This window comes from Macrotis lagotis, chromosome 4 (genome assembly GCF_037893015.1).
Source record: "Macrotis lagotis isolate mMagLag1 chromosome 4, bilby.v1.9.chrom.fasta, whole genome shotgun sequence".
NCBI classification, from domain to species: Eukaryota; Metazoa; Chordata; class Mammalia; order Peramelemorphia; family Peramelidae; genus Macrotis; species Macrotis lagotis.
Window position 1 is genome coordinate 13729605 of NC_133661.1, and position 27334 is coordinate 13756938.

The window sequence follows — 27334 nt, forward strand, 5'->3', positions numbered from 1 at the left end:
ATAATAGTTGTTGTCCTCCATATTCAAAGAGGACCATACCAACCAAGTTAATTGTGACGTGACTTGTACATTATCCTTATTATAGGGAGGGGAATGCTGTGCGGAGATATCCTTCTCACGTATTTTTCCAGTATCTTTTCACCCTATCTCAGTGAGGCACCTCGATACTCCAATAATGTCAAGAATATCTGGCCACAAAGTAGTGAGTCATGATATATCCAGATAAATCTCTCTCATTGGATGAATCATCAGGATAGGCTTTCTTCATATATCCACACATGACCAACAGCACATAAGCAAAAACAGATATATATCCACTCAATAGGTTTTTTTCCCTGAAATGAAGGGGTTCATGAGAATGGTATAGGATCAGGTCATTGCTACAAGTAACTGCAGAACATTTGTTATTAATAAAATGCTTCTTTTCAATGCAACCTTTGCAAGGAAAGGGTAAGGAACGACACAATGCATCCTGTAGATTATACAAATTTGGGACTTACAAATATTTTGGATGACATCAAGTTTCCAGAATTATAGAGTAGAGAGAGATCTAGATATAGAGTCACAAATCTGGATAAGAAAATAGACAAATCCTATAGAAAGAGTTAAAATTGCAAATATCCTATCTCAGTTGGTAGCTAGAGGAGAAAGAGCCCTGGACTAGGGGTCAGGAAAATTTGATTTCAAATCTGGTCTCAGATATACAGTTTGCGCAACTATAAAGTAGGCATAATAACAACACCTTCCTTCTAAGATTATCATAGGATCAAATGAGATCATATTTGTGAAATGCTTTGAAAACCTTAGAGCATTCTCTAAATGTTGTTCATTCATCATTGTTTCTTTTTATCATCATCATCATCATCATCATCATCATCATTCTGTGATGGTCTCATCTAGGATTGTCCATAAGTTCACTATCTATTGTATGATTCAACTGAATTATTTAGTACCTTGGAATTTACTAGCTTTAATGTAAGAATCTTACACCTAGGGCTGAAAATAATCTCATTTCATGAATTTTTAACTTTGTATCCAAGAAGTTGATTTTTAATTGATAAATATTTAATTAATTTTTAAAAGTTAAATATGTTATAAATTCAAATAATTAAATAAAAATAATAGATTTAATTAATTAAATGAATAAATTAAAATATAATTTCTATCTATAGTGATGCTTTGTATTTTAAAAATACATTTTAAAACTGCTATTTAGTCATTTTCAGTCATATCTGAGTCCTGGGATCCCATTTTGGGAGAGATACTAGAGTGGTTTGCCATTTCCTTCTCCAGCTAATCTTACAGATGAGGAACTGAGGCAAACAGGGTTAAGAGACTTGCCCAAGATAACACTGCTAGTAAGTATCTGAGATTGGATTTGAACTCAGGTCTTCCTGACTCCAGACCAGGCTCCCTAAATTTTATAAGACTACAAAAGTCATCTATAAAAAATCTAAAAAGTTAAACCTTCTGATCTAATGTAACCCTGTGTTTTTACAGATGAAAAACCAAGGGGTGGATGGGGGCAAATTGGGCTCATATGAGTTGTAAGTCCCAGTGTAAAGATTTAAACCTCCCATTTTCTTTCTGACTCTAGATCCTATTCCCATTCCATGCTTCTACCTTGCCTCATTATAATATTTTTCTCCTCATTGTTAGCTTTTGGATTAACTCAATTCATGAACCTTGCAATAAAGAAGGAACTGCATTTGGTTCTCTGCAAAATGACAGTTTCAAGAAGTCCCCTGGGACTCCTTGAAGGAATAACTATGATAAAGGGTAGCAAAGCAGTCTGCTGATTCATCTCAACAATGCTTTATGGGCCAAAGAAAAGGGCTATAAGGGGAAAAAACCCTAGATTTATATAAGATCAGCATAAGGATGATGTGAATTTACCTTCACTGACCACCTTGTGATAGGAAAGTTTCTGGTTCCATGGTTGCCATATATATATATATGGCTCTGAGTCCAACTTGGTGAGGGAGATTCAGCAGTCCATGAACCCCTCTCCTGCCTTATCAGTGACATATATTGATGTCAAGGATGGAGGCTACACCGAAAAACACTTCCTGGGCAGTAGTACCACATTAGCTTAGTTGAAATACAAAATCAGGGATCAAAATTTTAAAATCCATTCCTGAATTATATTTAGCACCCCCCCTGCTCCACACTCACTGATTTTTGAATTATGTAAGTTGTGCATGACCCAAGACCACTTAAATCTCTACCAAAACTTTGATGCTCAGATACACAATTGTCACTGACTGGTACCTTTGGGGGCCGTTTTTCTATTAGCTAAATATGTTGTTCCTGGAGGCAGCTGTTTCCTGGCTACCTGTCCCTTCCTCCTTGTCTCCTGTGGTGTACCTTTACTCTCATAAAAAGTATTCCTCTGGCTTCCACTTGATGCTTGCTGATGGAAAAAAGGAAAACCAACTGGACTCCATCTCCAATAATTTCTATGTGTAATGTGAGTCAAGACATCAAACTTTATGGTGAGTTCAGTAGATTGGAAAGGAAGAGAAGAAGGGCTAGAAAATCCTAAATCATTTTTCTTTCTGGGCATGGCAGATTTCTTTAAGAAGTGTCCGTTTTAGATCATTGCTGCTATCTCGTTGTTTTATCTTTCTCAGACCAAGAGAGTACCTGATCCATCCATTGGCAGAGTACTCCCCATGTCCCCCTTCCTTTTTGCATTGGGTTAATGTTTTAGCCATCCTGGGGGGTTGACCCTTGCAATCTTCCTTATTTCCAATTTGCCTCACATCCTACAGCTCCCATCAAATCAACATATTGCCTACAAATGATCTTCTCTTAGTTGAAAAGTTCTAACTAATCAATTAGGCAAATTAGTGGGGCATCAGGAAGATCTAAAGTCTTACTGTCTTACTCTGAGCAAGTCACAGAACTCCTTTCAGCCTCAGTTTACTCCGACTATGAAATGAGTTGTTTCCTCACAATGAACACATAAATTACCTGAGATGGAGCCCAGTTGATTTTTCCATCTTTTAGTAACACCTCTTTCATAGGGTTGTTGAAGGGATCACAATAGATCACATTTACAAAGCACTTTGAAATATATATTTTCTTTTGAATTTATTTTTTGCCTCATTTTCTATACTCATTTTTATAAGATTTTGTGTTATAAACTTTTCTTTCTCCCTCTCTGCCTTTCCTCCTCCCTAAGATAGCAAGCAATCTGATATAGGTTAGATATGTAAAATCCTGATAAACCTTTTCCCACATTAGTCATACTGTGAAAGAAGAGTCAGAGCAAAAGAGAAAAACCATGAAAAAAGCAACAACCCCCCCCAAATTATTCTCCTATATGCAGTCGGACTTCATAATTCTTTCTCTGAACATGGACGGCATTTTCCATCTTGAGTCTTTTGGAATTGTCTTTGAGCATGGGATTGCTGAAAAGAATCATCTATCCTAAATGATCATCACACAATGTTGTTGTTACTGTGAACAATATTCTCCTGGTTCTGCTCATTTCACTTTGCATTAGATCACGTAAGTCTTTCCAGGTTTTTCTGAAATTGTTTCTTATAGCACTATAGTATTCCATTACATTCATATGCTATAATTTATTCAGCTATTGCCTAATTGATGGACATCCCCTCAATTTCCAATTCTTTGCACCACAAAAAAACTTATCAATATTTTTTGAACATATTAACTCCTTTCCCCCTTTTTTATTATCTCTTTAGGATACAGATGTAATAGTGGTATTGCTGGGTCAAAGGTATATGGTTTTATAACCCTTTTGAAATAGTTCTAAATTGCTCTCCAGAATGGTTGTATTAGTGCACAAGTACATCAACAAATCATTAGTGTTCCAGCATTCCCAACTTTCCTTTTCTGTCATAGTATCCAATTTGATATGTGTGAGATGATCCCGTAGAGATTTTTGATTTGCATTTCTCTAATCAATAGTGATTTAGAACATGTATTTATGTGACTATAAATAGCTTTAATTTCTTCATCTGAAAACTGTGTGTTCATACCCTTTGACAATTTATAAGTTGGGAAAGTATTTGTATTATAAATGTGACTATATTTTCTGCATATTTTCCAAATGAGGTCTTTATCAGAAACACTGGCTATAAAACGTTTCCCAGTTTTTCTTACACTACTGCAGGAATGCTAACAATTAAAATTATAATTTTTATTCCACATTAAACCAGCAAATCATTCCCCCAAAAAACTCTTTTCAAGGGAAGAAGAGATGGTAGCCAACAGTTAAGATTTCTCTTCTCCAAAATAAAAAAAAGTTTTCATTACACACAACAATAGTCCTTTGGCAGGCAAGGTACAAAGGACAACCAGAAAAAGATATAGAGGCCTGGCCTGTTTTTAGTGAACATAATCAGGAAGGCAACTTCTGCCAGAGAGGGAAGAAGCATTTGGGTGAATGCTGCAAATTCTCTCAGTTGTTTTGAAAAAGGGAACTTGATGATTTAGTCATGGGAAATGGAGCATTTTTGAAAGAACCCGATGGTTTCAGCACAGGAAGACTTTGCTTAAATGATTAATCAAATGAGCAAAAAACTAGAAGAGTTTTGCAGGAGGTCATTTGTCTACAATTCTGACTCACTGCCCTGCCAAGCTCCTTTGATTTTGCAAAGTTTCATTGGGGACCACTTGCTTTACACCCATATGCTGCTCCTACTGATTTTATGGGAAGAAAGCAGGAGAGAGAAAGAGGCTAGGGAATACTTACAGTCCTAAATGAAGGGCAGATTTTTAAAATCCAATTACTGTGGAGGCACAGATGCCCATTTTGCTACTGGGAACATGTAGGATCTCTTTTTGAAGTCCAGATAAAAATAGGATTCTGAACAGGATGTGAAACTCCAATGGGATAGCTATTTGTCTGTGGTATCTGGAATAGCATACACTAAGGGCTTAATAAATCTTTGTTGACCAACTGACCAGTACCTCATTTATTGATTCATAAAGATGTATCAGATAATTCCATGTGAATTGTCACTGAGGCTCAGAGTTAAGAGAGATCTCGCCTCAGGAGTCACCTGAACCAATGCACTCTTGAGTCAATTTTCCTTTACTAAGATCATCCAATAGTTAGAAATGCAGTCTGTACTTTTGCCGAAAGCAGTCCTTTCCATTTGGGATGTTTTTTAGTGTTGTGAAGCAGTTTATCTTAACTCCTAGCTGAGATCTAGCTCTGTGATGATTATCCATTCCTCCTTGTTTTGCCTTCTGGTAGTAAGAAAAAGAAAAGAAAAGAAATTGAAATACTTCTCCATGCACCAGACCTTCAAATGCTTAAAGAGAACATTTATTTCTCTCCCCAGGATAAGCATCCCTGGTTCTTTAAGCCAATCCTATAATGGCGTAAACTTGACCCTCTTCACCAATGCATGCTATTCATCTATCACTTTTTTCCTAAAATATTGTGTCCAGGTTTGTCCGTATGTGATATGAAAATGATACTGTAAAGCAGAAAATGTCCCCTCTTTATTTCTGGGACTTAGACTGAGGCAGTTGAGTAGTAGTGCAGTGACGAAGTAGTTTAAACACCAGACTTGGAGTCAGGATGAACTGAGTTTAAATTCTATTATAATCGATTTGATATAGTTCATTTTCTATGTTCTATATAATTCATATTAATTTTATAATTCTAAATTAATTATATTTTTCATTAAATGAAGAATGAAAGGAATTGAAATATCCAGATTCACAAAAAAGTCCTGTCAATCTTCATTTACTCATGTCTGAAAGTATTAAAAATAACTATTTCATAGGATTACTGTAAGAATACAAGGAGATAGGGGGTGGCTAGGTGGTGTGATGGATAGAGCCTGGCCCTGGAGTCAGGAGTCCCCAAGTTCAAATCTGGCCTCAGACACTTAATAATTACCTACCTGTGTGGCATTGGGCAAGCCACTTAACCTCATTGCCTTGGCAAAAAAACAAGAATACAAGGAGATAACGTGAAGTGCTTGGCAATCTTAAAAGTCCCATATAAATGATAGTGATCATGAAAATTATCATTGTTCTCATCCTCCTCATCATTGTTATTATCAATTTATCCAAACATCAAAATGAATTTTCTGGTAACTCTGTCCCCAGATGGAGGTTGTTTCTTGTTTGGATGAAGTTGATTTTTGGATCTAAGTGATTCAAATTTTTTATTTCCTGATTTTCTCAGTTGAATATTTTTCTACCTCTCCTTTGGAAATTTGCTTGGTATGACATTTTGGTCTTTGTGCAAGCCATTGACTACAAAAAAATATTATCCTTGGGCCTCACCTTTTCTATTATTAGCAATTAAAGATGGCTAGATGATTTTCTTCTTTGAGTTCCCATTAATCCATTCCAATCCAATACACATTGATTAAGATTCTATCATATGAAAGACATTGTCTTAGTCACAGGGACTGATACAAAACTCAAATGGAAAACATTAACCAATGAAATACATTTGAAATGCTCTGACACATGGAGTATGCCAGGTTAACTATGAAACATTTATTATCTAAGAGCCCTGACTAATTAAGTAGGAGATGAGTGAGAGAGAGAAAGTGAGCCTTCTTTAGGAAAATTTCAATAGGACCTTAGGAAAGAAATTATAGGGTATATCAATGGCTATTAATATTTTAAGCCACCTCATTGCATAGAACCAATAGGTAAAGGAAGCTTAAGAGCAGACATTGATCTTATGAGCAAAAGGACCTGAAAGTCAGAGAACCCTTCCATGAATGGGAGAACATTTTCATTTTCAGAGTGAAGCAACATCTAGAATCTGTTCTTAGTTTATGGGAAGGTAAAATAAAGATTACAGAAGAATGGGAGGTAAGTGGCTTTGCTTAAATTGATCAGCCTACCTGACCCCAACTAATTAATAATCCTTGGAGAGTGTTGGCTTTGATATGGAAAGGGAACATTCGACATTATCTAAAGTAACCATTCAAGGAAAGGAAGTAACCTAGGTAAGGTCCCTTAGCTATTAAGTAGTAAACCAAGATTAAAATTCATATTCCTTAAGATTAATAATTATTTCCTAGAAAACTGGTTATTGTGTGTTTAAAGATCTGCATGCCTATAAGTAGTAGAGAAGAAAAAAGAGAAACAAAGAAATGGAAGAGAAAAAGAGAGAGGGTTGGAGAGAGATTTGTTCAGTGTATTATCCTTTTGAATCTGACAAATCAGAGGACAGATCATGGGGATGTGGAGTCCTTTCATGCTAATGTCATCTTTCCATGATCATCTCTAATTGATCCAATATTTGCCTTGTTTGTACATAATCGTCTGCATATTGCCTCTCCCATGAAACTGGGAGTTCCTTGATGGCAAGATCTAGCTATCCTTTTATCTTCATGTCTCCAGTACTTTGTGCTTCCTATACCTGGGACCTAGGGAAGGGTTTAGTAAATGTTAGTTGAATTGATTTGATTAGAATTGAAATGATGCTGATGAGGAAAATGGTGATAAATGGCATTCCTGTGGTATTTTAAATTGTACACAATCTTTTTTAGTTTGATGTTTTCTTCTAAGTGTCTAAAATCTCCTTTGATGTATAGTTCCCATTTTATAGAAGAGGAAAATGAGTTTTTGAATGTTAGGCTGATTTGAGTCATGGGCTAATCTTTCAAGAAAAAGGTTCCTGAAAGCAAAGAACCTGCTGCCTGCAATGTGGCAAAGGATCCAAATGCAAAAACTCAACCTACCATCACCTTTAGGTAGAATTCATAGAAGGTAAGCAGTTTTTCCAGGGTCACAGTATTAAGGAGTGTCCAGTGCAGGATTAGAACCCAGTTCCTCATGACACAGACTGGCTTCCTATTGACTTCCCCAGATTGCATCAGTAAATTAATCAATCTGATTTAGCCCTTTATATATAACCCACTTGGCAGTTCTACCATGAAAAATATTGTCAGATTTAGTGTCTTAAAAATATTTTTTTTTAATCTTTAATCTTGAAAAATGTTAGGATTGACAATGGTAAACTTCTGTAAAAGTTTCCTGTCTAGCCTTTTGGTAGGAACGTGCCCAGGAAATAAATAATGCGATTTTAAAAACCAACCATTCCCATATACCTGGGATGTAGCTTCCTTTTCACTGCATTAATCTTGGGGAGTGGGAAAGAAAAGGAGTTGATCCTTGAACCTATAGAATTGGATGGGAAGCTTTATCCATAGCCCTTCACAATCTGATTTGAGAATTTAAACAGTATATTTTCTTGGCCTAACTTTCAAAGTTTGACTTATCTTTCTTTGGTGTCTCTCTACCCCAGTGTTTAGCAGAATAACTGGTATGTAATAGTTACTTTAGAAATGCTTATCACAGTGAATCAATGTAAACACATTCAGTATCCTGGAATTTTGGTAAATGAAGAATCTGTGAGGTACAGTATGTTTGATTAGACATTCAGTGAAAGGATGACAACTTTGCAAAAGAAGCACACCACACACCTGTGGTCATGGATGTGGGAAGAATTTGCGGATGAATGGCTCATACAATTGTTGGGTCATTTACTATCCATAATGTACGTAAATAGGATGAGGGAACTTCTGCCTCCAGTGCAAGCTTATCCCCAATTAGCATAACTGTAGTTGGGGGGGGGGGGTTCCCATCTTGTGAATTTGTGTGGATTTAATGGTGGAAAAATGAAAAGTTACTAGAAGAAAATGATCTAAATAGCCAAGTTATTTATTTTATTGTGAAATTTCATCAAAATAAAGCATTCAAATGCAATAACTGAAATTACTAGCATTCCTTATGGACATTTAAATGATTCCTCTTGTTCTCTGATGAGGATTTATTCTAAGCAAAGGACTGTAGGCAATTTGGAACTCAGGCTTTAAGCTTTTGAGTACCTGACCCAGATTTGTAGCTGAAATGCAATACAATTTCATGCCTAAAACCAAACAAATATTTAGTAAGGGCTTATGGTATGGCTGTCACTGATAAGTGCTAATAGGGGAGTGGTGGGACAGGTACAAAGACAAAATGACTACTTTTTGGATTTTATCCACATATATACATGTAGCTAAATAAACGTGTAAGCATATTTGTACATATATACATCTATATTGAATTTATTTGTACAAATATGTATCTCCAGTAGATTGCAAACTTCTTGAAAACAGGTGCTGTTTATGTTCTTTCATTACTTCTTTGGCTTTATGTCCCTACCGCACTCATAAAGTATCTGGAATAATAATGCTTAATAAATACCTGGCCAAGGTCAGTGGAATAGAATAAAATATTTCCTTCCCTTGGGAGCTTATATACTATTGTGCTCATAATGATAAGTCAATGCAATCTCCATACTTTGTAGGAGAGGAAATTAAAGCCTTCCCAGAGGAAGGGGCCTTGGCAGCTGGTGAGGAGCTAAAGCAAGAAGAAAATCCATGTGTCCTGATTTCCATTCTCAATCCAATGATAATGATGATTTCTGCATCTAATTTTTGTACTTTGATCAGAGGATCTCTTATTGAGCTCCCTTATAAATTTTGGTGACCCTTGATAAAAGTGGCCAAATGCTTTTTGTATTCCTTGGGCTGAACCTGCCAAAGGGAGATAATAGGGGTCAGATCTAAGAACCAAGAGGTCTCAATTCTATTCCAGATCCTACTAAATGGTAATGTATCCTTTCTCATAATTCAACCCATGACTTCAACAAGCTGACTTCTTCCCATTTCTCACCCAGAATTCCTGATTCTGCCCCTCTGAAGACCAATGGGGAATAGTCAGTTCTATTGATTTTTTCCTTTGGACCTAGTCAGAATCCTGGATCTTTTTCTTCCAGATTTTTGACCTTGGGCCATCACTTCACTCTTTTGGGTCTCAGTTTTCTCATCTGTAAAATGAGACTGACTAGAATCTCTGTGAAATGGGTATAATATGACATGATAGTCTTTAAATCTTTATCACTATAAATCCAAGCATTCCATGTTTGTTGGGTTTCTTTCCTCAACAAAATAAAGCATGATTTTCTATTAATGTTAAATTAAAGTTGGACTCTTTGGCAGAGATGATGGGGAAGCATGGTCATGGCAGAGGCAACAGAGATTCAGTTGATGTGAGGAGAGACACACAAAGGGATACTTTGTGGGTCTGGCATTATCCTTCCACCACAGCTGAATTAAATGTTTTTGGGAAAATGCTGCCTCATAGAGGAAAATCAAAAGCTTCACAACTCTGTATATGGTCAGTACAGAAGATGATGGTTCTGTTTCACAATAATTAAAGTTCTGGATTCTTTGGTTTTACAAAAGGTGACTAATTTTTCTACTATTCTGACCATCAAAAAAATGAGAAATGTTGCCTTTACTAGGCTATTGTACAGAATGTACTTCAAACCCAAGAGTCCAGTTAAAATAATGTAAAATAATAGAAGTTCTTACAAAGGGGATATGCCAGAGTGGAGAAAACAACTCTTTCCTTTGTAAAGGTTTTGATGTCCCAAAGGCATTCCTTGCAGGTTATATCAAAGACATGGTATTTCAAATGGGATAGCAGTTGTCATTTTATATACTGTTCTGATGCTAAAGATGAGAATTATGGTCTATCACCCTAGAATAGAAACTTTCCAGGAGTTTCAAAGACTCTACCTGTCTTGGTATGACATTGATTAGACTGTTTTTTCTTCATTCATTCATAAATACTGATGAATTGGAATTACTGAAGCTTTGCACAGGTCATATTACTGGGTTTGTGTACTCCAAAGAGAGCAACACATATGATTTTTATAGTATATTTGTGACTGATAGATAGTACAGTTTTTCAACCTGCAAAAGAATTCATGACAAAGTAATTGGTCAGCTATTTGGTCAGAAGATGCACAAAAGTCAGACGGCCAAGTGATTAAAGGTATTTAACTTAAAACAAGAGAAATCTTGGCCATTCTGTCATCATTTGTAGAAGTTTCTGATGATGGAGAGAAACCAAAATTCAACTTTGAGATATGGAAACAAAATGATTCCCACCAGCTACAGAAAATTTTCTGTCATTTTGCAGCTGCTGAACAAATGATTATAATTTAATTGCACCACAGTTTGTATAGAGCTAAGGGTCAATATGAAGCTCTCCTTTACTCTTTGTATCCACTAATGTCAAATTCTAAAAGTTTCAAAGTTTTATTTTTAATGATTTATGTGAAAGTTTTGATGTTTGATTTGTAATACACAGATGAATCTTTGGGGGAAAAATTAATGGTTAGGTTGCTAAAATGCTATTCATTTGTAGTATCTTATGATTAGAAATGCTAGGAAGATTTAGGCTGATAATTCAACTCCCTCACTGCCCCACCCCATGCCATTTTTAAAATTGATCACCTACAGAATTTGCCTGTTCTTTTTATATTAGATAGTGTCACAATTTCTGAGGGGCAGGGGGGAGAAGGTAGAATTAAAAAGAGGGCTCTTATTATAAATTCAAATAATTCAAACAGGTATAGCACTAAGGTATGGCTGTTTGTGATAATTGTTGGTCTCTAGAAGAAGCTTTAAAAAACTCAGAAAACTGAGGGTTTATATGTATAGTTTTGGAGTGGTCCATGGAAACCAGACAAGCTCTCTCTGGTAACCATGGCAACTGCTAAGTCTAAGGATGAACATGGAGCATTTTGATAACTATTATAATATCTCAGTACTGATTGAGCTCCAGAATGGCACTGTGGGCTTGATCAATATCTCCCCTGAGAAGATCAGGAAGATGGAGGTGAAGTCACTGAGAAAAGAAGCCCAGAGGATGTGAAAAAGAGCTGAGGCAGCTGTTCCTATTTGTGTGTGTGTGTGTGTGTGTGTGTGTGTGTGTGTGTGTGTGTGTGTGCACGCATGCTCAAGATGGAGGAAACTGGATTCTTAGTGTGATATTGGGAGTTATCCTGAAAACTTGGAAAGAGACTTGGAAGGGACCAGTGGGATGAAGAGCCGAGTGAAAGGTAGAATATCCATCAGCAATGTGGACAAAAGGAACGGAAGGTTTGATTTTGAGTTAATTGGAATTCTTGTTCAGGGAATGCTGAGAATGTTTTTCCACCTTATTCTTTGCTAGTTATCTTCTTGATGAGACCCCGGGGTGAAATCAGTTTACTGAGGCAGCATAATTTTGTGTCTCATCCATGGAGGAAAAGTATAAATGTTTAGACAATCTCAATTCAGGTTAAACTCATCGATTTTCTAACCCCAGATGCATTTGTGAGAAAATCTTGGAGGATGAAGTAAAGTAGCTTGAAGGCTAGAAGCCCATACCACCAAGATGAGGGGGAATGAATCTGATGAAGTGGCTCGACTCTTCAATATGCTTCAGCCACACGGGTGACTTAATGGCATTTCTGAGCCAGAGGGTAGTGTTGGATTTAGCATCTAGGCCGATTCTCACCTTCACAGAGGGAGAAGCTTGGGAGCGGAGAGGGGAAAGGCCTGGCCCAACAAAGCCATGAGTTTGGACCAGAACCAAGACTAAAAGTGCAAGCTGCTATTATCCTAGTTCCCAGCTTTATCACTGTCCTCTGTTCCTTCCAGCGGCACCACCAGAGTGGCTTCAGTATTCCTGATCACATCGCCGATGGTCTGGCTCCTAATTTCTAACCGTCATGGAACATAGAACTGGGGGGGGGGGGGACCTTAGAGTTCAATTCTATTATCTGATAGATGAAGAATGAAGCCTGGAGAGATCAGAGGATCTGTGAATCGATCGACGAGTTATCTAATGAGTACCTGTTACCAACACTGCTCAGTACTAGGGAGCCTAGTGAAAAAGGAAACAGTTCCTGCCTGCCCTCAACTACATTACAGTCTCTTGTTGTAAATAAGAAACATACAAATAAATGTAAACATTAAGTAAAAAGGAAATAAAGGATAATTGTGGTGAAGGAGAGGCAGAAATCCTGAGGGGATCTGGGAAGTTTCATGGAGGAGTAGCCTCTGAAGCAAGTTCTAACAAGTGGAGGTGACGAGGGTCTACTTTCCAGGCATGAGATTCAAAGGTACAGAGGGAGGAGAAGGAATATTATGTGGGAAAAACTGCAAGTGCATCATGCATGGAGGGGAACAATGACTCAAAGCTAGAAGGCAAACCCGATCCTGGTATTGGAAGGCCAAACAGAAGAATTTCTATTTTGTCCTAACTTCAAAAGGGAGGTATAAGAATCTGCAGGTGGGAGAGTGGCCAGTCAGATGTTTTCTTCAGGACTGCCATTTTGGCTGATGTTTGGTTTGGAGAGGACATAGGTGAGGCAAAAGGATCAATGAGGGGGTTATGACAACAATCCAAATGAGAGATGATGAGAGCCTAAAGCAGGGTGTTGACCTTATGAAGAAAGAAAACGAGATAGCTAGAAGAGGTGCTTTGGAGATAGACTCCTCAAGACATAGCATCTGCTTGCATTTCTGGAATGAGTGCTAGAGATAAGGGGTTTAGCATCATTTGTAGACAGTTGGGTAGCACAGTGGATAAAATACTGGGCTTGGAATCAAGAAGATATATTTTCATAATTCAAATCCAGTTTTAGTCATTTGCTAGCTTTGTGACCCTAAGCAAGTCACTTAACCATTTTTTATTTCCTCTTCTGTAAAATGAGCTGGTGAAGGAAATGGCAAACCACTCCAGTTTCTCTGCCAAGAAAATCTCAAAATGCAGTAGTGGAGAAGAAAACACAATTGAAATGACTAAAAATAATAAAAGGGTCATTTACACCTCCTTGTTGTCCTTCCCTGTGTAGATAAAACCAAAAATAAATAGCTTTACAACTCTGCTTCCCAACAAAAAAGGCCCATTTGGAGCAGGAGTTATTTACCACAGTGGGGGAGAAGGAGGAAAAAGATGTCTTCATTTTTACCATTCCTGAGCTTTTCATTTTTGTCACTTTTTTTGTCCTTTCCTTTTTTCTGGTCTTCTCACCTCATCTTCTCACCATCACCTTAGGAGGGAAGGAGGGAGGGAGAGAGAGAGACAGAGAGAGAGAGAGACAGAGAGAGACAGAGAGAGACAGAGACAGAGAGACAGAGAGACACAGAGAGAGAGAGAGAGAGAGATAGAGAGAGAGAGAGACAGAGAGAGACAGAGAGAGACACAGAGACACAGAGACACAGAGAGAGAGACAGAGACAGAGAAATCCTTGATAGCTTGAACAAATCTAGATTTCCTTCATTTCCAGACCTACTCAAATATACCAGTACTGTTCTTTGCCTAAAGCATCAGTCACTCTAAATTGTAGCTTTGTCTGTCCTGTACCACCTGGGAAGAGGCAATGTTTTGCCTACTAGTAAGAATGTACACCTCTAGTCAGAGAAATGCCGCAGCCCTCCCTCCCCTGTGCAGAACTTGCTTTCTTTCCATAGGGTGACTCTCGAACTTAGTTGTTTTAGTTTTTGCAAGGCAACAGGGTTAAGTGGCTTGCCCAAGGCCACACAGCTAGGTAATTATTAAGTGTCTGAGTTCAGATTTGAACTCAGGTACTCCTGACTCCAGGGCCGGTGCTTTATCCATGGCGCCACCTAGCCTCCCCTCAAACTTAGTTTCAATACTCCACATCCTCCAATATTTGTTGTAAATCAATTGTGACTGGGCTGTTCAAGAGAACAAATATTTGTTCTGTGTAGAGACATCATATAGTGCATAGAATACAGTACTAAAGTCAAGAGGATTTAGGTTTGAATCATCCATCAGACATTAGACTTATATATCCATGAATAAGGAATTTCCTTATTTGCAAAATGGTAATAGATTTGGTGGGATCTAGAGGCTGTCCCTTGCAGTTGTATATCTGATTGTATGATTATTTTAAGTCCTGGGGTGTGTGTGTGTGTGTGTGTGTGTGTGTATCTGTGTCTCCTTGAAGTCTTCGGCAGTTTGGTGAGGACTTTTCATTTCTAGTCTAATCTTTTGAATATAGAAAAATAAATGAATAGGATTATAAAGGAAAAAATTATATTGAAATTTATATCTGTAAGTATATATTTATACAAAAATATATATATCAAGTACAATATATAAAGATTCTACCCCCCATATAGCCACACATAAATTCAAGGACTCCAAGTTTAGAATACTTGTTTAAAGCACAGAAAATAATTACAAAATTATGTGTATGGGGCAGCTAGGTGTCACAGTGGATAGAGCACCGTCCCTGGAGTCAGGAGAATCTGGGTTCAAATCCAGCATCATACATTTAATACTTAGTTGTGTGACACTGGGCAAGTCACTTAACTCCATTACCTTGCAAAAACCAAAAGAGTAAAAGCAATAAAACAACCATGTGTATGTGGAAGGGAGGGTTAGACAATATGACCCCTCAGGTCCCTTCCTGTTCTAAGACTCTGAATCTATGACACTGATCTCTCATGATCCTTTTCCCACTGATGCCTCTAACCCAACAGTAACTGTTTTTATTATATTTCCATAGATTTGGAAAAGCTTTTGGCTTATAGTAGAGAACCTGGGCTCTGTCACTTATGACCTAGGTGACACTAGGAAGTCAACTCCCCCTCTCCAGGACTCAGACTTGTTGACCAGCTGGCCTTTACCATTTCTTCTGGTTGTTTCCCATCTGGACCTGTCATCTGCAGGGCATGGCTCCAACTTAGCATATTTTTTATAAAATCCCTTTTAAACCTGATTCTCAGAGTATGCTGAGTAGTTCTCTGGGAATGGAAGGTGGATCTTTTTACATGTCAAGGGCAGAGCAACAAGAATTTTAGAGGTCACTGGAGGCATCTTTCATTCTGTAATCAATTTTGACCAGTAGTGTCTTTGCAAAAAGCATTAGCTAAAAAAAGAAACTTTAGATTCCCTTAAGTGAATAGGAGGCATCAATTAAATTGCAGACACCACATTAAAAATATGGCACCATCTTACCTGGAAAGCATTTGAAGTTGTCATCTCTGCTCTTTTATTAATACATTGGAACTTAGCTAATCATTGCAAAATTAAGTTAAAATAGATCTGCTTTGTGAATGCTCTTGGTACCACTGCCATCCACATTCCAAGTTTGGCAATCACCCAAAGGAGGAAAAATTTACAGAAGACTGTAGAATCATGAGATCATTGAGGAATCTCTTAGTGAAATGAAAGCTTTTTGTGGACAGAGATTTTTGCACTTAAATCCCCAGAACCTTGCACAGTGCTTCACACATAGTAATGGAGACTCGCCATTTGTAGACAGGAAATCCTTTCTATGATTCATTGATTTAGAACCAGAAGATAGTTTAGAATCTTTCCCCCTAATGCCCTCATTTTATAGAACCAGAAACCACTAGCCAGGAGAATGATTAGAGAATTTCAAACATGCATTTGGGGCAGAACTGAGAACTGACTTGTGGTCATCTCCATCATACACAGCTACCATGTTTATGTGGGTTCTATTGGATTCTTCACCTAGACACCTCTAGAGATCTCTTCACATAATTCATATTGATTCTATTTCTCCTCTAAAGTCTTGTTTATTCTACAGAAGAGAGATTGGAAGGTAAAGATGATAATTGTCTCCAAATATTTGATCGACTTTCCCCCCGGGAAAGGAATAAAATGACATTGCTTTGGTGCCAGAGACAAATAAACATTATAAAGAGTAAGAATCAGGTCTGTGATATAGAAAGACTTGCAATTTGTCATTCAATCAATCAAGCATTTATGATGTGTTTACCATGTGCCAAACACTTTGTAAAATCCTAGGGGTATTAAAACAAAGATCTAGTCACTTTTCTCAAGAACTTTTATTCCAACCATCCCCAAATGAATGAACTGACCCAAGATGTAGAGAGTTCCTCTCCTAGGAGATCTTTATGCAAAAGCTAAGGGATCGTTGGTCTGTATGTCATAGAAGGAATTGTGAGCACCCAATATCAGTTCTCCTTCCACTGTGTCAAAGTACCTCCCTTATGAAAACTCACAGATGTTTCCCACGCTGTACCATCTTAACAAATTCCCAAGAAGAAATAAAATGGAAAAGTGATTTAAAAATCCTGTAGATTCATTTCTACAATTCTCTGCTGGTCTTTTCCCCCCATCTTCAAATCTTGACTGGTTTTTGTATTAAACTTATAAAGCATGGAATCCTAGAACTGGCGGTTTTCAGAGGTCATACAGTCTATCACAAACTCCACAAAGATTGTTCTACTACACTGAACCCGCAAGCCATTTTCTAGGCTTTTGATAGAAGATTCTTGAATCAGAGGAAAGTAACCTCCTGAGTCAGCATGCTGCACATTGGGAAAGTTCTAATTGTTAGGATTCCCCCCACCTCAGGAACCAGGCCAAAATTTCCTCTTTGCCATGTCCATTCTTTGCTCCTGACTGTGTTCTCCAGGTCAATTAGAAACTGGTTAATCTCTATTCCATTCTTGGATTGACCTGAAAAGAAATAAGTCAAAAATTCTTTTCCAGAATCACTGTTGCAGAATTTTTAGCCTTTGGAACAATGACGTTGAGGCTTTTTAAACAGTTGTTTATGCAACCACAGAATTCTGAGTGAAAGAACCCACCTCTGCCTGAACCTGGTAGCTCCCTTATTTCGTTTTATTAGTCTATTAATTGTGATAAGGGGAGTTTCCTAATTTCTGTCCTTGGGTTTCTGGCTCAGACAAATAGCTCTAAGGAAGTTGACATCACTACTGAGCCACCTGAGTAAAACAACAGCTAAAGAAGCTTCAGTGTTGCTCTTGGATTTGGCTTGCAGATGACAAGTGGGCAACTAGAGGCAGGGAAACTTCTCTCATCAGAATCAATACAAGATGCCCCCGTGCCTTTTCTCCCCTCTCCCTCATCTTTTGTAATTTATAATTTCATTTGTTTCTCTGGTGATCTATTTATTTTTAACATTCATTTTGTTTTTATCTTTTTTTTTGGCAAGGCAATGTATTTAAGTGACTTGCCCAAGGTCACACAGCTAAGTATTTAAGTGTTTGAGGTAGGATTTGAACTCAGGTCCTCCTGACTCCTCTTTCCATCTAGCTGCCCCTTAACATTCATTTTTTAAGGTTTTTTTGCAAGGCAAATGGGGTTAAGTGGCTTGCCCAAGGCCACACAGCTAGGTAATTAAGTGTCAGAGACCAGATTTGAACCCAGGTACTCCTGACTCCAAGGCCGGTGCTTTATCCACTATGCCACCTAGCTGCCCCATTAACATTCAATTTTTAAAAGAAATGTGATTTTCAGATTTTTCTCCTTCCCTCCAGCCTCACTGCATCCAATGAGAGGGCAAGCAATGCAATATCAGTTATAAGTGTGAAGTATAAGACATATCTCCATATTAGCCATATCACAAAAAATGAAAGGAAATGAAAAAATTAGATGTCTATATACTCTTGAATATAATTCTCTGGCTATGGCTTATTGTTAACTGTAAATTGACCTATGAGTATCTCATTTCATTCCAATACTGAACCAAATTAGCAGCTGACTGGCTTGAATCAGACCTAACACAAAACACCAAGTGATTGTTGAACTTTTGGGTATTTTGCATATACTCCCAAAGGATGGCAAGTCTTGTCAGTCCTTTCCAAGTTCAGTCCTCTCTGAAGGCACAACTTTGAGGCAAAGTCCAAATCACACTGCTCAACCACTTAGAACTTTATTTGTAATAAGACTGTTACATCCCAGCTTCATAGAGAATATTGTCTATGTAATCCTAAAACCTGGTTCAACTCCCAATTCTGCCTCAGGAGGAGGTGATTTTCTTCTGATTGAAGAAACTTCAATCAAAAGTTGCCTCTCCTCGAGCCCCCAAAAACAGAAAAAATGGCAAAGATCATTTGACCTATTTCTTGAAAACCTTCAATGAAGAAGAAACTACTTCCTTCTAGACTGGGACATTTACCACTTTTCCTCTTAGGTTCTCAAGTTTTTTGATCTTTAAAATCAGGGAGCTGTTGAATGCCCATCTCTAAGGTCTCTTCCAGCTCTAAATCTATGGTCCTATGATGTTCTCAAATTGTTGCATTGAGAAACTTCCTGTAATCCTACAGCTATCCTGTTACCATTAACAAGGGATGTGAGGCCCCACACCTCTCTCCAAATAAATTCTTATTTTGTTCAGATTTCAAAGATACTTTAAAACCATAGCACATTTGTATTGTTCTGTGTATTGCATTAGCCCTAGTAGCAAATGAGTGCTTCTTCCAGGGCTGGCGATTAATTCCCTCCCCTTCTAGCCAGGAAAGGTCTCTCACCTTCATGTTGCTTGGAGAGCATGCCATCACTGATTAATGCCAGGAGCCTTGGCTGCCATTTGTTACTGTTGTATTGGCTGTTTTTCTCGATGTTTCCTTACCTTTTTTGAAGCCAGAACAGGTGCAGGGTTGAATGCAAAGGTTACAGGGGATTGGGAGAAGCAAGTTGATGTTGGAGCCTGCAATTCAGTATCAGGGTCCTGGCTGAGACCCAACATGGTCTAGGGTGCTCTCTCTCATATGCCTCCAGGGCCTAGTTTACAATATAATTTGTCTCTAGGCTGCAAGCCACAGCTTGGTATACCAACACATCATTAAATCATTGCAAATGTGCAAGAAACTTTTATATAACCATGAGCAGTTTTTCCCCCCTCTCTACCCTGTATGTTCCAAGGCCCCAGAATGCTACCTCCTGTCTCCATTTGCCTTAATGAGATGACTGTCTTTTATTATCTGAGTTTTCCACAGACTATAAGGAAGAACTTTCCTTATTCCTCTAAGTTTTATTCTTCCATTGAGAGGATGCTTCCTGTGACTCTGTATGTATGTCTACTAGCCAGGAGGTGGCTTGCTGGGAAGAAATGTTCCTTTTGAATTTTGAGGTATCTCTAAAGATTGGACTAGAATCCCAGGGAATGTAGTCTGTTAAGATACAAGCAAGCTCTGAGGCTTCTACAAATCCAGGAAGCAATATGGCCCATGGGAAAGAGCATTGGATTTGGAGATGAATTTTCAAACCTTCGCCTTCAATATTCTTTCACTTACTTTCCCTATGACTTAGTAAAGTAACTTCCCCTCTGTTTTTCATCTTTAAAAGGAAGATGATGAACACATAATCTTTTAAATTTCTTTCCATCTCAAATATATGGTGCTTTAGAGTGTTTTTCCTTGAACTAGAGGGCAGATGTGCTCTCCTAAAGGGTAAATGGATGGCTGCGCAACTGACTGGCTCTTGTGTAAATTCTTTCCATTCTTTAACTGCAATATGTTAACATAATTTGGAGCAAGGCAATCTTTTTATTCCTTCCTAACAGATTCTCTCTCTCACTTCTCATAAAAGCTTTCTATACTTTCTTTTGCCTCTTCGGGGCTCCCACAGCTCCCTCTCCCCTCTTGCTTTATGCTAAGGCATCCATCTTTTGCTTTACTCAAACAATTGAGGCAATTCACCCTGAGCTATTTCTACTTAGCTCCACTTCATCTTCAAACACCTTCACGTCATCCCTCATGCTCTCCTCCCTACCCCCCATCACTAACAATGATGTGGTCCTTCTTGTCAATGCTAATCCCTCCAGTTGTATCCAGTGACCCTTCATCTTCTCCAGAAGGCTGCAGCCAGTCATCCCTTTCTGGAGTCTTCACTCTTCTCTTACCCCCAGACTCCTTACTGATATCAGAAGTTCTCAAGTCTTCCCCAACCTTGAAAAAAACATCTTCATTAGATCATGGAATTTGCAGTGATCTTAGTATATATCTCTCCTCTCTTTCTCAGCCAAATTCTTCAAAAAAATGTATGTATTCTCTCACTTTAATCTTGCTTAATTTTCAATTCTTTACAATCTGGATTTTGACCTCATTACTCTACTGCAACTATTCTTTCCAAAGAATTTCCAAATACAGTCACAGGAAGCCTTTTCTCAATGGAAGAATAGAAATCAGAGGTATAAAAGGGAAGTTTTTCTTTATAGTCTGTTGAAAACTCAGATAATAAAATAGACAGTCATCTCATTAATGCTTTATTTTATTATTTTTATTTATTAATTTGCCTTAAGGTAAATGAAGCCAGGAGGTAGCATTTTGGGGCCATGGAAAATAGAGGATAAAGAGGGAAAATAGAGGATAAAGAGGTTATATAAAATTTTCTTGCATCAACTTTTCAAACCATCAACCTATACATTTGACACTTTGAGCAACTTCTCCTCATGGATATTCCTCTCTTTGAGTTTTCTTGATAAACACTTCTCTTGGTTCTCCTTTTATTTGTCTGACAGATTTCTTCTCTATCTCCTTTGCTGGAATAGAGTTCATATTGCTATTACATAAGATTGCAAAAGACATTCTTCTCACAAATCTTACTCTTGTTTGCCTCATTGAAATTCTTTGGGGTTTAACTAAACTCTCTTCAGAAAATGGCTCTCAGATTCACATATCCAGTCCCAGTCTCTCTCCTGATCTTCAGGCCTCCATCATCTGGTATCTAGCGCTTATTTCAAACTGGATGTCCCAGTAATATTTAAAGTGTATCTTGTCCAAGACAGAATTCATTATTATAGGTATCTATAGGGCACAGTTGAAAGAATGCTAGGCCTGGAGTCAGAAAGATTTGTGTTCAAATCTGGTATCAGACATTTACTAACTTTGACACAGTAGTTAAGTCATTTAACTTCTGTTTTCCAGTTTCTTCATCTGAAAAATGCTGATAATAATAGTGCCTGACTTCTGGGGTTGTTTGTTAGAATCAAAAGAGATATTTGTAAAAATGATTTTTAAGTCTTAATGTGTGAGGTAACTGATAACTTTTATGATTATGATTATGATTATTATTATTATTATGAGCATTCTTTTCTCCTAAAGCCTTTCCTCTTCCAAGTAACTTTTTTTGGAATGGGAAAATTCACAATAATTGAGGAATCAAGAAAAGTCTCTTTTAAGATAGAATGAATCCTTTTCCATAGACATCAAATAGAGACTGGAAAAACACTTGATAGGGATGATGTTGGCCGGGTTCTTGTTCAGGTACCAACTGGTTAAATTTCTTGAATGTCTTCTTTACTTTGGAGTATTTGTGTTTTTTTTCTGAAATCAGTCCTATTCTACTCTTCCCTTCCAAAACTTCTTGTGATTTGCCAAACTCTTGTCTTCATAAATCTTTCTTGCTTCACTGCTTTAGTTCTATTAAATTAGTTAAAAATTCAACTTAGTGGCTCCCTTTTTGAGTAAGAACCTTGACGCTTCCTTAAAATTGTGTCTTCCTACTCATCTTAAGGACTGCTAATTTATCTGGTAGGCTAATCACTTTGATATGCAATTCTTATTCATTTCTACTATTGAAGGAGACTTTCCTGACATCCCTCATGTCTCCATGTGGAACCTCTAGAGCCCATTGGATTTAATTCCTCATTTTTTGCTTCTCTCCATTTTCAGTAAGTTTTTGAGCTTTTTATTTTTCCGCCATGTACAGTAGTTGCTCCCTAATGTTGTTGAGTATTCCTCTTCCCCAGTGGGCTCAATGGAATTCCAGCTATGCATTTCAGCAAACCTCCATCTCTAATCTGTGGCAGCTGAGATCTCCAGGAGTGAAATATTTTTAGCTCTGATTGTTTCTCTCATATCCTCTCGGAGGCAGAGCTATAAAGGGAAGTGATTGAGTGAACAGGAAGATGTTGAAAGGACAATTCCCACCTGATTGAAAAAAATAATAAAAAAGAGGTGGGGTCTGAGTTGGGTGAGAACAGGAGTGTTGGTGCCCCACTGACACCAGCCAGAAGGTCTGTTCGCTGAAGAAAAGATTTAGGTAGAATGTCTTTAAGAAAGAGAAAACAAGAATAAGGGGAGGGCAAAGGATTTAACTATTTGCTTCCTCAAAACCTTAGTCTCTCAATTGACGAGGAGGACATACCGTTAATTAGATAACTTGGTGGCAGAGTGGTTTAGAGTCAGGAAAACTGAATTTACAACCTCCCTTAGATATTTTCTAGCTGTGTAACCCTGCACAAGTCACTTAACCTTTGTCTGCCTCGGTTTCCCTATTTGTGCCAACCTCATATAATTGTTGAAATAATAGCTGCTCATTATTTAATACAGTGTCCAGTACATAGTGCTTAATGAATTGTGATCCTCTTCTCTCCCTTTCCTCTCTGCTTGCCCTCAATAAGGATCCTTATAATCCAGGGTGGTCAGGAACAATATTCTCTGTAGTTCACTTCAGCTGAGACAGACTAGAGAATCGTTGAATTGTATGTAGTTGACCCCAGACCCAGGTGAATGAACAAAAAGACTGATTTTTTTTACTTTCCTTCTGGAAGTTTTCAACAGCTTTGGAACCAGTTACTGTTTCCATAGTATTCCCTCCATGGAGATTCAAGAGGTCCAACAGGATCCATCATTTGGCAGTAGAAAAAGAATAGTATTTTGAAAAGGATGTTAATTTTTTTTTTAATTTTGTTCCCAGGGCTGGCTTCTCTTGTTTGCTCAGGCTTGGCTTCTTAGTAGGGTTAAAATAAGCTAAGAGAGATTAAAATAAATCCTGGTCTCATTCCTTTATTATGAAATAGCAAAAAAAGGAGTACTCACCTATCACAATAGGCATTTATTTCTTGGAGCTGTTTGGTCAGAGGGAAAAAAGAGCCCTTTAAAGTTTAAAAAAATGCTAAGACCTTTTACTCATTGCTCTAGGTCCATAAATGAAGTTTAGAGTTGCATGAACTAAAGTCATAGTTTTCAAACTTTGTGACCTTAGGGGCCATTTTATATTCTTAACATCAGTGAGTATGCCCTTCTCTGAAAGAACTTTTATTTATATAGGCCATTTCTATAGATATTTGCCAAATTAAAAATTAAACCATCTTAGAACTATTATGAACATAATTTTGGTCTCATGGGCTTCTTGGGAGCCCCACATAAAACTTTGAGAACTACTGAAGATAATGGAAAATAACCTTGAAAGCAGGTAGACTCAAGTCCTCTTTGGCATGAACTGATAGTATGAACTTGGACAAATCACTTTACCTCTTCTGTCCCAGGAATAAGGCAATAAGTTGATTAACATTGAAAGAAGATATTTCCTCATTTGGGAATTATAGCCATTATATAGCCATGAAATCAAATTTCTAATATTAAAGGCAGAATATATCTATAATGTTTTTATTTTTCTAGTACTTAATTTACAGTCTAATACATAGTAGATGTTTAATGATTGTTTGTGGAATTTAAATGAATTATAAAAATAGTATAGGACAGGGGTATCAAACTCATAGCCCCAAAACTCTCATTTGACAAGAGCCAGATCAAAGCCTAGCTGGAAAAGAAATAAAAATAAAATAGATCTGAGACAATGTTAATTCATGGTTTTCTAAGTCACTGTGAAGCTAGCAAGGATTCATTTCTGTTTGAGTTTGACATCATCTAGGTTGGGATTTAGGAGAATGGGATCAAATTCCACTACAACCACCTAATAGGTCTCTGGTTTGGGTCAAATCCTTTCTACCTCTCTGAGCTTTAGCTTCCTTTTCTCTACCCTGAGGATAAGCATATTCACATCTGCCATAGTTGTTTTGAACAAAACTCTTTATAAATGTGATTTGTTGTTCTTTAGGGGTAGGTTGCAGTCATTATCCAAAAATGGGGTACTGTAAAAAGAACCCTGGGTTTAGAATTAGAAGGACTGAGTTGAAATTCAAATTCTGCCATTTAACACAAGTTAATGTTGTCCAACTCTTTGAACTTGTCTTGGTTTTGCTTTTGTCCTCTGTTAAAAAAACGAGGGAGATAGAACAATGTTACCTCAAAGTTCCCTTCCAACTTTAAATTTGTGACCTGTTCTAATCTGAGATTTCAGTAGTATGGAGAATTTCCAGGGTGGAAGCTTCCTCCACTGATTCTGCTGGGCAAGTCATAAGGGACTTTTAGCATTAGAAGTCACCATGAAGTCAAGGGCTTTGTTCTGGTTCCCCCACACTAGCATGGGAGTAAAATCAAGATTTGAACCCAGGTCTTTCTGCTTCCAAGACTTGCTTTTGGGCCTTTAGAGCAGGCTGCCTTGCTGACCTGACTAGAAGAGGGATGCAGAAATTTTTTTTGACTTGAGCTGGATGATGGAAATTTCCAAAGTCGGTTTAATTTTCTTGGGGGGTAAAGACAAAATAACAGAATTTCTAGATGTTCTTTCCTTTAAACAAACAAGGAATAATGCTGCCATTTGCTCTGAACATTGGAGACTATTTTTTATTTTCATAGTGTGTTCTTCTGGCTTCACTCAGCACAATTATATACAATGTGATGGGGGGGGGAGGGTTAAACTACGTCGGGATCCGATAGATGCACTGGAGGTAGAAAGGTGCAAATAGCAACACATTAAAAGAGATTGAGTCAGAGACAGAGAGAGATATAGAGAGATGGGGAATATTTTATCCTTTCTATGCATGTAAAAATAAACAGACATGAATAAATGTGTGTTGGCTATGTTTACACATATATGTGTACATACTTGAACATGATACACAGATGTATATGTCTGTGTTTATTTCAACTTTAACTCTTGGAGCCTCTGATCGTCATACTTCTGAGACTCTGTGATTGACATTGTATGTGAAGGATCCCTAGATATCATTTATTCTCCAATTCCCTTATTGTATGGATGAGAAAACTAGGGCTTGAGGAGATTAAATGACATAGCCAGGGACACACAGGTGGAATTCTGCTTCTAAATCCATAGTTCTATTCATTTTACCACACTACCTGCCATAGAATTCAGTCTGTCCAACCTGAAATCAGCCTATCATCCACTCTAGAGTTTTAGAACAAAGCCCTGTTGGCCTAAATATACATATATATATATATATATATATATATATATATATATATATATGTATAATGTTTTTTTTTTCACTTGTTCACCTCTTTGTGATTACATTTGGGCTTTTTGGGGTACTGGAATGGTTCACCATCTCCTTCTCCAGTTCATTTTACAGATGATGAAACTGAGGCAGATGGTTAAGTGACATGCTCAGGGTGATACAGTCAGTAAGCTTATGAGGTCAGATTTGAACTCAGGAAGATGAGCCTTTCTGTTTCCCAGTCTAGAACTCTATCCATGCTGTCACCTTAGATGCCCTCTTGCATGGAGGTGTGTCTATGCAGCTTATATTTAAATATAATTAATTCTTTTACTAGCCTATTAATTTTCTATTTAAAATGCATCCTTTGTGAGTTTTTGTATGTGTTTGTGGTGTTTTTGTGTTCATGTGTGTGGCACACATTGGGGTTGAGTACAATGTTGCTTAGGTTTTTATTTGATTTCAAAGAGAGACAGCAATCTGGCCCTTTTTGCATGACTTTGGCCTACATATGTGGCCCATGTGCTGTGTTTTAACAAAAAAAGGTAATTAAAACTCTCTGATCTGTACGGTGATTTTGACATTTCACTGGGAGAATGCTCTTAATGTCTGATATTTAGATAAGGATTTGAAATGCACTTTTAGGATATTTTGTAAAGCCAGGAAATGAAAACCAGAACTCCGAGGAATGAGCAAGAGTCATTGGGCTAAAAAAAAGCATTTTGAGTAACATGGTCCAACAGATGTTTAAGCAGACGACTAAAATGTTTCTTGTCTCTTAATGAATTTCCAAGAAAAGGGCCTAGTGCTGAGAACAGTAACAAATCACTGAGGGGTGCGGGCCTTCTGGAGGAATGATGGGATGATGAAAGCCAACTCAGTGGAAGGGCTCAAAGTCATTTGGTAATTTAGAGAATCTGCTGAGATGATCTCACTCCATCATTCCTTCCCTCCTCCCATATCCACACATCCAGACTGAGAAAACTTGAAAATCAGAGGACTTCCTGTTGTTTTAAAGGAGAGACATGTCTTCCCTCTCCCACTGCGGGCCTCTGATCCACCTCTCTCATTGCAACCTTTTCTTCTCTTTTAAAATACCTTATTTTTGATGAATCTACTTCAAGGTAATGATATGGTGATTATATCCCATTCCCAAATATGCTAATTATGGGGATGCAGAGGAGATTTTAGAGCTCTTTTTATCCAAAGATTTCATCTAGTAGAAAAGTCAATATAGAGAACCCAGAATGGGAAATGAATGACACAAGGTCACGCAGATTTTCAGTAGAAGAGCTGGGAATTGAAGCCCACACCTGTTTGGAAATCTTGACTTTTTCCTCATATCTTACTGTTATGATAGAAAACAGGATGTTAGAGGAGAGATGGGATGCCAGCAAATGGCTCTGTGATCCTAGGCAGACCACTTTCCTCATCTGTGAATATAAGAAAAATAAGACTTTGATTTCCCAGGAGTTTTGTGAAGATCAAGACAGTGAGAGAAACAGAAAGATAAATGAGAAAAAGACAGACAGACAGACAGACATGGAGACACATAGAGGTAGCGATATATACATATAAACATATATGTCTATAGACACCCATTTATGCCGCTATGTGTCAGGGTGTATGTCTGTT

General features: G+C 37.6%; 1 protein-coding gene and 1 pseudogene across 1 annotated transcript in view; both read left to right on the plus strand.

The window, feature by feature from the left end:
* Nucleotides 1-27334, plus strand: part of PRKG1 (protein kinase cGMP-dependent 1) — a 1157583-nt gene that overhangs the window by 333871 nt on the left and 796378 nt on the right.
* Nucleotides 1114-25674, plus strand: LOC141520615 (DENN domain-containing protein 10 pseudogene; annotated as a pseudogene).